This window comes from Opisthorchis viverrini (genome assembly GCF_000715545.1).
Source record: "Opisthorchis viverrini unplaced genomic scaffold opera_v5_3, whole genome shotgun sequence".
Lineage (NCBI taxonomy): Eukaryota > Metazoa > Platyhelminthes > Trematoda > Opisthorchiida > Opisthorchiidae > Opisthorchis > Opisthorchis viverrini.
Window position 1 is genome coordinate 5,209,648 of NW_008751659.1, and position 10,917 is coordinate 5,220,564.

The following is a 10,917-nucleotide window of genomic DNA, read 5'->3' on the forward strand; positions in this document are numbered from 1 at the left end:
ACTCATCTAGCGGGTAAAATATTACCTTGGCATGTGATTTGTATGCTCAGTGTGTGGACACAAATATCCTCACAGGGGTGTGCAATTCATGGGTAAGTCTAGGGGCCAAAAAATTTTCATGGTTGTGTTCAGCGCCATGGATGGCAAGACCTGCCTTTCCCTCCCATTTTAGCCACCGTAGGAATCTGCGTCCACAATCGAAGTGTCCACCCGAGTCTGCGAGCTTTCGGCTTTCCTTCAGCGGCTATACAATTTGTGTCCGACACGCGTTTCACCCAATGGGTGCGCCTCGCTGACATAATTCAGTGTGTGTGCGTTTGGGCGAGTGCTGGCTACGTGTGCTCAGGATTGTTTCAAGGCAGTCACTAGGATTTCGACTTGAAACCATCGAAGGCTGAGATTCAGGGGAGGTCTCCATTGTTGTCCGAAATGGCAACCGAAACCGCAATGGACAGTCTCGTTTGTTGGGACTAATTATGGGTACAGCATAGTAAGTCTCTGGAAATGGAACGTTTCATTTGTGTGATGCAGTGGTGATCCAAAAATAAATATACAGCAAGCTGCTGAACGTGCAGAAAGTGAGAGTATGACAAAAGGATCATCGCCGTATGGTACAGCACAAGGTTGTGTTCAATCAAAAGACGGTTCAAACGAGGTAAAATGCGCAGGCCTACTGGAAGGCTGTCGAGGATTTGCGTTCGACAAAACGGGCAGAAAACAACCGCGGCATGTACGCGGGCATTGCGCGGCTTGGCCTGCGTAATTACCATGACGTTGGCAGACGTTCCAGACAACGGATGTTGTTGAGGCGCGGCTGTGGGGCTTGAGGATCGATGGTAGAGCCTCATGAAACGGTTACTATGAAAGGAGCCACTGTGGAATGATTCACAGGGCGCAAGTGGCATCGAAATGTCTGTGCGGACAACAAAAACGCGTGTCGCTCGCGCGACGCAAAAAGTGCCCAAATGACGGATTTAGCCTATAAATATTTATGTTTCGGGAGCTGTCAAACTACAAGCAATAACGCATACAGGTTGAACAATTTAACAATCCTCTCAGGTCCTCCGCTGTTTCTTGTTGACCACAGGCAAACTTTGGCCTATATCGGTGTCAAGTGAATGTCAATAAACGCAGGTCACGCGGCTGTGAACTGGGATCCCAGCGCTCGTATGTGAGCTGCGTCGCAGTCCTTGAACCAACTCCGACGTTCTGATCAGTATTACGAAATACTTAATTAGGCCATTCAATGACTGCCCATACGGTCATTCTAGACAGCCGGTGAGGTGACCGAATGAACGTTATGGGAGTCCCATGGTGTTTTCGCAACTTCCATTAATTGTTGTCCCCTGACATTGGCAGCCCGCGAGTTCAAATATTTTGGTATGGGAAACTGCCAAAAAGTATTATGCTAGAGAGGACATAATTATGTTGCCTTAATAACTGTCGGTCACAGCGGTGACCACCAATGGTCATTCCGTTACTTCTTAGCGGGGAGCCACAGCCTGCCTTACAAGCATCACCAAAGAAACTCCCTTATTCTTTATTGTGGCAGAAGATTACAAATTTTTTCAACACATTCGTATACACTCGGTGTACTCCTGGGAATGGAAATCATGCCTCGATCTGCCATCCACTGAGACCAATGCAAACTCGTACTGCACAGAATGCCAGAAGCTGTTGGCATCCATTGTCATCATCACTGACAGCAACACTGTAAAAGAATCCTGATGTTTCGCTGCCACACAACGAAGTCAGTTTATTTAATAAAAGCCCTAGAAAGGAGATAAAATAGGACTGGGGCGGGGACCTAGGGCTAATCTAAAACAAACATCCAGGGTGCCTACACCTCTAACCCTCAGTCAGACAGTCCAGATAGAAACTGACAACGTGAACGCCATTGACATCGGTTAACTGGTANTTCTGATCAGTATTACGAAATACTTAATTAGGCCATTCAATGACTGCCCATACGGTCATTCTAGACAGCCGGTGAGGTGACCGAATGAACGTTATGGGAGTCCCATGGTGTTTTCGCAACTTCCATTAATTGTTGTCCCCTGACATTGGCAGCCCGCGAGTTCAAATATTTTGGTATGGGAAACTGCCAAAAAGTATTATGCTAGAGAGGACATAATTATGTTGCCTTAATAACTGTCGGTCACAGCGGTGACCACCAATGGTCATTCCGTTACTTCTTAGCGGGGAGCCACAGCCTGCCTTACAAGCATCACCAAAGAAACTCCCTTATTCTTTATTGTGGCAGAAGATTACCAAGTTTTTCAACACATTCGTATACACTCGGTGTACTCCTGGGAATGGAAATCATGCCTCGATCTGCCATCCACTGAGACCAATGCAAACTCGTACTGCACAGAATGCCAGAAGCTGTTGGCATCCATTGTCATCATCACTGACAGCAACACTGTAAAAGAATCCTGATGTTTCGCTGCCACACAACGAAGTCAGTTTATTTAATAAAAGCCCTAGAAAGGAGATAAAATAGGACTGGGGCGGGGACCTAGGGCTAATCTAAAACAAACATCCAGGGTGCCTACACCTCTAACCCTCAGTCAGACAGTTCAGATAGAAACTGACAACATGAACGCCATTGACATCGGTTAACTGGTAAATCATCCAGTGTTTCCAACCAAGCATAGGAAGGGCAACGTGGATCCCATCATTGAAGGAGAGCAGCTCCAACAGCACCCAAACTTTTCCTAACATCCTTTAGTTTCTTCTGACGTAAAATTCTCTTCGCCTTTAAGATTCCGTCACTCTGAATTAGGAATGGAAAACAGCGCTCCCTCCGACAGGCGGTAACTGGGCATATGTAACTCAGCCACTTGAGCCTGCAGTGATGGATGCCTCACTTGCTTGACCCAATCCCCTCTTCTGATCGCCTCATAACGGATTCGTTCACCCGAAATGGCCGAGTCTTGAAGCCGCACAACAGTAGAGCCCGTACCGTAGTCTGATGCACGTGACGTCTGAAACCCAGTGAGATGCCACAAGTGGCCCGAATTGGCAAACGTAATTATGGCCTTTGAGACCCCCGCGTTCACTTCGCCTACTGCACTGCCGTCAGAGCTAGTGTAGCTTTCAAGATACTTATGCTGTTTCACAACATCCGGGGTCACTCCTCTAATTTTCAGAGACGTGTTTAAAGACTGCGTCCCACAGCATTACTTTGCAGTTTATGGGTGTGAGGCACATTTCGATGGACTGGATGACATTGGTCTTTTTTCTAGTATTGCTTTCATTTCCTGCCCTTTTCGAGAATGAGAACACTGTCACGTGCATATTCTACGTCAAAAAATAGTTCAGCTGTAGCACCCTTTCTGCGTATCTGCCATAACACACGAAGGAGGCACGATGGCTGGGATACTGCCAGGTCGCCCGAGCCTAGACAGGAGAAGTCGAGAGGCGGAGGTCGGGTTCGTACCACGGACATTTCGGCCAGTAAATTCCACTTGGTCCATCTCGCCCCATTCTACGTCAACGAGGTTCTTGCTCCGAGATATCTGCACTTCGGGGTTTTCGAGACCTCCCATCATTCGTCTACTTACCTCATAAAGAGCGAAGTTAAGCAAAAATTGAGGGATTAGATATCTTTATCGGACGTCAGCACCTTCCAGTAAGAGTCAACATCGTAAGCCGTGTTGTCTGACAGGTACTTCAGTAGGTGGTCCTGGTGGGCACATCTCTTGCACGCCACCGAAAAGCGTAACGGAGAGAAGCAACAAACCAACACGTGATCCAAATTCACATAGGTGCTCTAGAACGAGTGACGCTTAGTAATTGGTTCACGTCACCTGTAGCTAACAGCAGTGTGGCATATCTGTATTGGTGGTTGGCTCGTGTTCAAGGGAAGGCGCCAGTGGCGAAGCGGCTTCAGCTATTCCGGAAGTTAGTACTGCAAAGAAAGAAACAGTCTGTGGTCAGTACGTAACTGTAGTAGGCGTTCCTTGTTGTCCGTGCATTCCCATTTCATCTCACGATGACCATCCAATTGGGCCTCAGAGCGCCAAGTCTACATGCGTGCGCAATCATGTCACGGGCAACCACAACAATACCTGAGTTCCTAGCTTCCCTTCCCGCAGTAAAGCGTTCAAAGCATCTTAAAAGCTGTCCCTGAGAGCAGTGAAAGTATAGTCATTTGGAACGTATGCAGGAACAACGAACAGTCAGCGACTATCGGCACGATCATGGGATACTCGCGCAGACGATGCAAAACAACTATCAACGGGCGACCATTCAACAAGAGAGGCTTGAGCTCGGTGACTTAGAACGATGCTCACCTTGTAAGAATGAGCAACAGCTGCTTCTGTTCACCGAAAGCCATTCTTGCATTCTGTTTTCGTGTACTCTCTTAAGCTTGTGGAAGCTACGCGATGACACTCTGGTCGTAACAAGCCTCCAGTTAATTCCTCTGTGAGTGCTGCAGTCTCTTTGCCACCCCCTTGCTTAAAACAGGCAATTTTTATTAAATTCACCAGTTTGGTGGGTTGTCTTGGTGTGACGGTTTGTGAACCTCCGTATTCCAGTGATCTATGCAGCGGATTATAGTGTCAAACTCACAGAGCCCGTCGTACAAGGTTGGTCAACGGGTGGAGGTCTTACAGAGCTTCATGGTCATCCAGGTGGTGGGTTGAGAGATACGTGGCGACTTGCTGCCTCGCTGCCTTGCGGCGAGGCTTTTTAGTCCAATGCTTTGGTCGAGGACCCCAATCGTCATCCCGTCCGAGTGTGGATGCCCTGGTTATATCCAAGTTCTCCAAACTTACAGATAATCTAATACCACATCGGCCATCGTGTAGTGCTATCAGTCAGGTCGCTCTACATTAAGCACACAGCGTAGGGGTAAGCGAGTTTGCGTGCTGCTTGCATTAACACACTTAATTTCAATGGAGGGTCTTCATCTTGTTTGTTTCCGGTTGCTCTCAATAAAATCTACCCAGGGCGTTGCGTTTCCACGCCTCCGAAATTTTGATGCCTTTTGAAAATCAGGGGAATCCGTAGGCTAGTGATAATTCAACACTCAGGTTAGAATTGGGTCTAATTTCGTATTTTTCGCAAGATTTTTGACGTTTAATATGATGTTTCGTGATGGTCTTGGCCTTTGTCCGGGCAGATCATTTGGCGGATAAAGGGAGAACGCAAACCGTTTGATACCGCACGATTCACCTCCGGTTCCAAGATAATCGTCACGGTCACATTATCCCTTGGCTTGCCCTGTATGAATCAATAAAACGCGACAGTGCATCGACTTGTCCGATGCTTGTGATGGACTGGTGTCTGATTTTGTAGTTGCGTTGCAGGAGCAGCTGCACGCCCCACTGGAGACGTTTGGCGGTATGCACTGGAATCCCCTTCTTCAAGCATAGCACACTGAGGAGCGGCTTTTGGTTTGGCAGTAAGAGTAATCAAGGATCGTAAAGCGTGTCGTGAAACATTTTGGTGGCGGAAAATAATCACAAAACTTTCCTTTTTGTCTGAGTGAATCTGCGTTCGGCAGGTGTCAGAGATCTCGCTGCATTCGTAGTGGCTTTCAGGCTACTGTCGGGAAATACATGCTAAATGCCCGCCCCATAGTTCGAAACATCCAACGTCACGGCGATTTCCAGTGACAGATCGTGGATAGATAGTATAAATTTAGCGGAGGCAAAGGCACGTTGGCATTCTTCTGAACACGTCCAATTGTAGGATTTGATGGGTGGCTTATTTCGCGGATCTCGGAGTCAGTGCATGGGGACAGAAAAGACCTGTAGTGACTGACGAGACCGAGCAAACGCCTAAGTCATGTTACGTCTGTGGGTGCCGGCATGCGTTTGGTGCGGCCGTTGCACCCCGGACATCGTCGACGGCCGCGATCGTCATTAATAAGACGGAAACAGTTTATCGACCACATAAAATAGGTGCTTTTTCTCGATATAATAAAGCTACACATTTGGGAAGGACCAAGGATGTAATCACGGTGCTGTCACATTTCACCGGATACGAAACCCTGACGATGAGATCTTCCAAATAGGCCACAACGCTCAGGGAACCTTCAGAATTTTTAATGATCTGTTGGTATTCGCCTGACACTGCCTTGACACCAAAAGGAAGTTGGATAAACTAGAACAGACCGCAGTGGGTATCGGCAGTCAAAAGTCGTCAGAATTATTCCTCAACTTCAATCTAGAGGTAACTCTTGGCCAAGTCAACCTTCTCGAAACATTTTCCCGCATTGAGTTTCCCAAAACTGTCGTCCGGAAGAGACGGAGGGCAGTGATGTGCATTCTGTGCCACGTCAAGACCGGTGAAGAGTCTGCACGCAACGGTATGTTTGAGTTAGCTTTCTTCCACAATGCGATCGGTGCAGCTAACGTCGAGTAGTTGGCCGGTTGGAGAAAACAAATTTTATGTCGTTGGTCTAGTTGGTGGTCACTCAGCGTTGAGGCTTTGCAAAGTAATTTCAGCAAACTGTCCAATTTCGTGAAGAAGCTGGGTTCTGATATCTGCATCCTTGGACCAATGGGACCGGGTACAAAAATTAGACGCCTAGACTGCTTCGCCGTCATTGAGCTTAGGTTTAAAAGCTCGCATTTCTGACTGAAAACACCGACAAATTCGACGAAATCATCAACATCTCTCTTCGCCAGCATGAGGCACTGACAACCAGAATTGGACAAGGATGTGTGATCCCCGATAATCTGGATCAGTGTTTCGACCACGTCATTAGACCTGCGGTCGCGAGGCAGCTTACAGGAGATGAATTTTGTATATCGTTCGGTGTGCCAAGTTTCTGCAGCCATCATTTAACATTCCATTCGTCATCTTACCTGGAAAAATCAGTTTTAACGTGTTTTCGTGCCGCTTGAACCAGGAGTCGAATGATGTGTTATCGGACAGAAGGCAAAATGTTAAATCTGAAGTCGCAGCCGAATCAGTAGAAAGAAGAGAAGGATCACCAGTAGCGTCTGTTGCTGCCTAGATGCGCATTCTCCAACTGTAATTCAGTTAGCTTAAATTAAGCTTTTTGGAATTATTTTTGCTTCTCCAATAGCTATCGGAGCTGATTAAATCGGATAGATATCGTGGGTTTTTATTCGTCAATTGTATTGACGGTATTATTTTAACACAGTTCATGGTGTGTACCTTCCAAAATATCGTCCCCGTTAAAGTAACCAACAAAGTTGCATAACGTTTACCAAAGCCCAAAGGTCAAATAGACTTGCACAGGCTGTCATGTGTATAAATGTATGCGCAGCAACATTCTGGAAATTCCGACGCCTTCCAGGTGCGCCATTGTTAACCGGTAATCGGCACGCACTTGCCAGTGTTTGGACAAGTGATTCAGACCTTCCACCAATCACAGCAAGCCTCTGTTCTCTGGCCGACACTGGTCCCGATGTATTGGCAAATCACGTGCGGCATATGCCTCATGGCCGTAGCACCACCTCACTGCGAGCAGTAGGATGGTATACGCTCCGAATTCCGCGTGGCAGCAGCCTACATCAATGGAAAGCTAGCCTAGGTTACTTGTATTGGTGGCCTATTACCCGGTTTGTTTCGGAGCCGAATGTTAGAGTTTGCCGTATGTACTGAGGGTCGGAATTTGGGGAGTGATGTCGAAGTTTCTTTGACCGTGATGTCAGAGACAAACGTGTGTTGCAGCTAGCGTCGATAGGTGACGAACTTATCCATCATTCCTTAGGAACCAACCTATGGAGATGTCCTTAAAACGGAGTGACGGGGCAGGGCAGCGAAAATGTGAAAGGGAAGGAGGGAGGCTTCAGCAATTACCTGTTTTCGCTTACCAGCTCTGTTGTATGTAGCACGTACGACCATTGGGCCGATGGAGCCGCGTGACTACAAATGTGCTATTTGGTAATTTTTGAGCGTGAAACCCACGGTTGTACGTGGGCTTGGAAACTGCCAGGGCGCCCATCCTTAGATAGGATGCCGATTAATGTCCTCAAACCAGATCTTTGCTTCAAAAGCCTAACCGCAAGGCAGCGGTGGCTGGTGTTAAATCGTCTGAGCAGTCTGCACTTCCAAAGAGAAATTCGTCACACAAGTAGTAATGGTGCTGGCGTGAACACTAGGGTGCACGTGGGTTCGTGATTTGGCATGTTGCTGGTGGTGTTAAATCGTCTGAGCAGTCTGCACTTCCAAAGAGAAATTCGTCACACAAGTAGTAATGGTGCTGGCGTGAACACTAGGGTGCACGTGGGTTCGTGATTTGGCATGTTGCTGGTAGTCTGAAACTATCCAGTTGGACAATCCCTAATCTCCCATTTCTGCAGACAAGTTAGTTAGCCAGTGTCTTGGCGGAAGGTGAGAAGAATTTGACCTTAGCGTCGACCTGTCGGTTGGAGTGCGGGAATAGGAGTGAGCAGTAGGTTGCACAACCACCAACCTACCGCTACGCACTACTACGCTCCAAAATAACGCCCTGATGTCACCTCGATTGGTGATGAAACGTTTGCAATCAAATTGCTCAGCTCAGCGAACATGCCGATGACCACCATTTACCCTTGCACTAGCCACAACATTTAAATGGGCTCAAAGTCCGCGCGCAGCAGTAGAAAAAGGAAACAAAATCACTGTTGTCCTCATCTTCTTGTTCATTCGTTTATCGCTTTCCTGTATACATGAGGTATGTATAAGGCTCCAACTCAGCAATAATTATTCATCTTCGGCAGTGTGAATCCAATGTTCAACACTGGTGCTTCATCGCCATACATCCGTAATTTACTCCTGAGGTTTATTGTGGATAAAAGAGTAAAAGTGGATGAGGAAAGGACTTAGTGCCAGCACAGTACCATTACTATTAGGTGCCTTCACCTCCAAACACCCATTCGGACAGTCTGGATAGAACCTGAGGACAAGAGCGTTACTGACGTCAGCCATATCCAGCAGCGTCTCCGACTGTACACATGGGGGATAATGCGGACACCATGCTGGTGGACCGGTCTGACCTATAGAATGACTTTCACACATTCTGAGATACCTGTTCAGTTTACGATCATGTGTTCGTTACCGGTTCTCTGTGCGCTTCAGGTCAAAGTAAAGCATATTCTCATCGCCTTGTCACTAAACTCACCAAAATTAACTGTCTATCATATCTCCTCCAGTGATAGCCAACCAGACTCATGAAACTAGCTATCATTGGAGCAAGATCTTGAAGGCAGTTCGCGATGCCGCAACCTCTATTTCCAGTACAGCCGAACGAGCCTTCTAAGACTGTAGCTGCAACAAGACTGGCCTCGCTGGAAGTCCGGAAACAGATTCCCCATTCATTGCCACTGTAGAGACCCAGTCACCCACACACTTGACTGTTCAGCTCACAGTCGCTCACTGGATCGCGAGGCTTGTCTTTTTCTCATACTCACAAACACGTCACATTAAGCTGACTCATCGGACATCGATTGTCTGCACCGCCTAGTCAGCGTAGCAACTACTCATGTGCCGACGCACCCACGTACACTCACTAGGATCTACATAAAGGGAAACCGAACCCAGTCAGGACACTCACAGTCTCGCGCGCGCGCAGGGAGCAAGGAGTCAGCTAAACACTCCAAGTCTACGGACAACTATGGACCACGTGTAGCAGTCGCACTGCGGAGAAAAACACGTTCCCGCTTTCCAGACTTTCAGCAAGGAACTCCCACATACGATAAGTTCCCTTTTTGACTCGCTCCCATTTCGCATTGTATTTATTTTTATACGTGTTGCAACCCTCCAGTGTCAATCATACTAAAAACTTTTATTAGTGCATACACCTGGGTTGTGTTATGGCTATCAACGAATATGCACTAATACCACTTCGACTTAACGTATCACCAGAAGTTGCGTACATTTACGCGTGCCTGCAATGCCAGAAGCTCGGCAGACCTCGACATTCACATATAATCAGGAGTCGAAAAGATCCCGTAAATGCTGCGGGTTGTCCTAGTTGATAAGTTCAATTGATCTTTCAAAAAAGCTTGTCATCGTAGGCATAAAAATCCACGTGATGTGCCCCCTCGAGTTGCGCAGTAGCTATTTACTGAATGGGTGCCACAGACGAAACACTATTGCTCTTTATTGCTGTTATTAATTAGCCCCGACATCTCGACTGAACAGATCAAGTGACATTCTACTGAGGACATGTTGGCTGTGGTGATCTGCAGCGCGGGCAACTATGTCTTCCGTGAATCCAAGGTCCGCAATCGATGCACTCAGCCCAACACCCACTTCATGGTGTCTGCTGACATCATCATCATCATCATCGACAGCATGACATCAGTGTTCAACACCGATGCTTCACTGCCGTACAACCATGACTTATTTGAAAGCCTTATTGTAAAGAAAAGAATAAAGGCGGATGGGGGAGGGACTTAGTGCTAGCTTAACACAATCATTCCGAGGTGCATACACCTCCAGACATTCACTCAGGCAATCTGGATAGAAACTGACAACAAGAACGCCACTGACATCGGTTGGCAGCCATATATCCGAATTGGGCATGAAAAACAGTACTCTCCTCGGCAAACGATGGTTCGGCATACGTAACACATGTCCCAACCAACGCAGCTTCTGGTGCTGGACACATTCTTCAATGGAAATACCCGTTACACAACCGGAAACACGCTTTCTAACTGCCTCGTTACGGATTCGTCGACACCAACCCACACGAGCTATGGTTCTGAGACAACGATTGTCGAACACCTGAAGACGTCTCAGGTCCGCTGCTCGAATAGGCCAAGTCTCACAGCCATACAACAAAACAGCCCGTACTGTAGCTTGGTACACACGTCCCTTCAGATTCAGGGATAAACCATTCTGACGCCATAGGTGTCTCAAGTTAGCAAACGCGGCCCGAGCCTTGCAGATTCGTGCATTCACCTCATCTGTCACACTACAATCAGAACTAATACAACTTCCAAG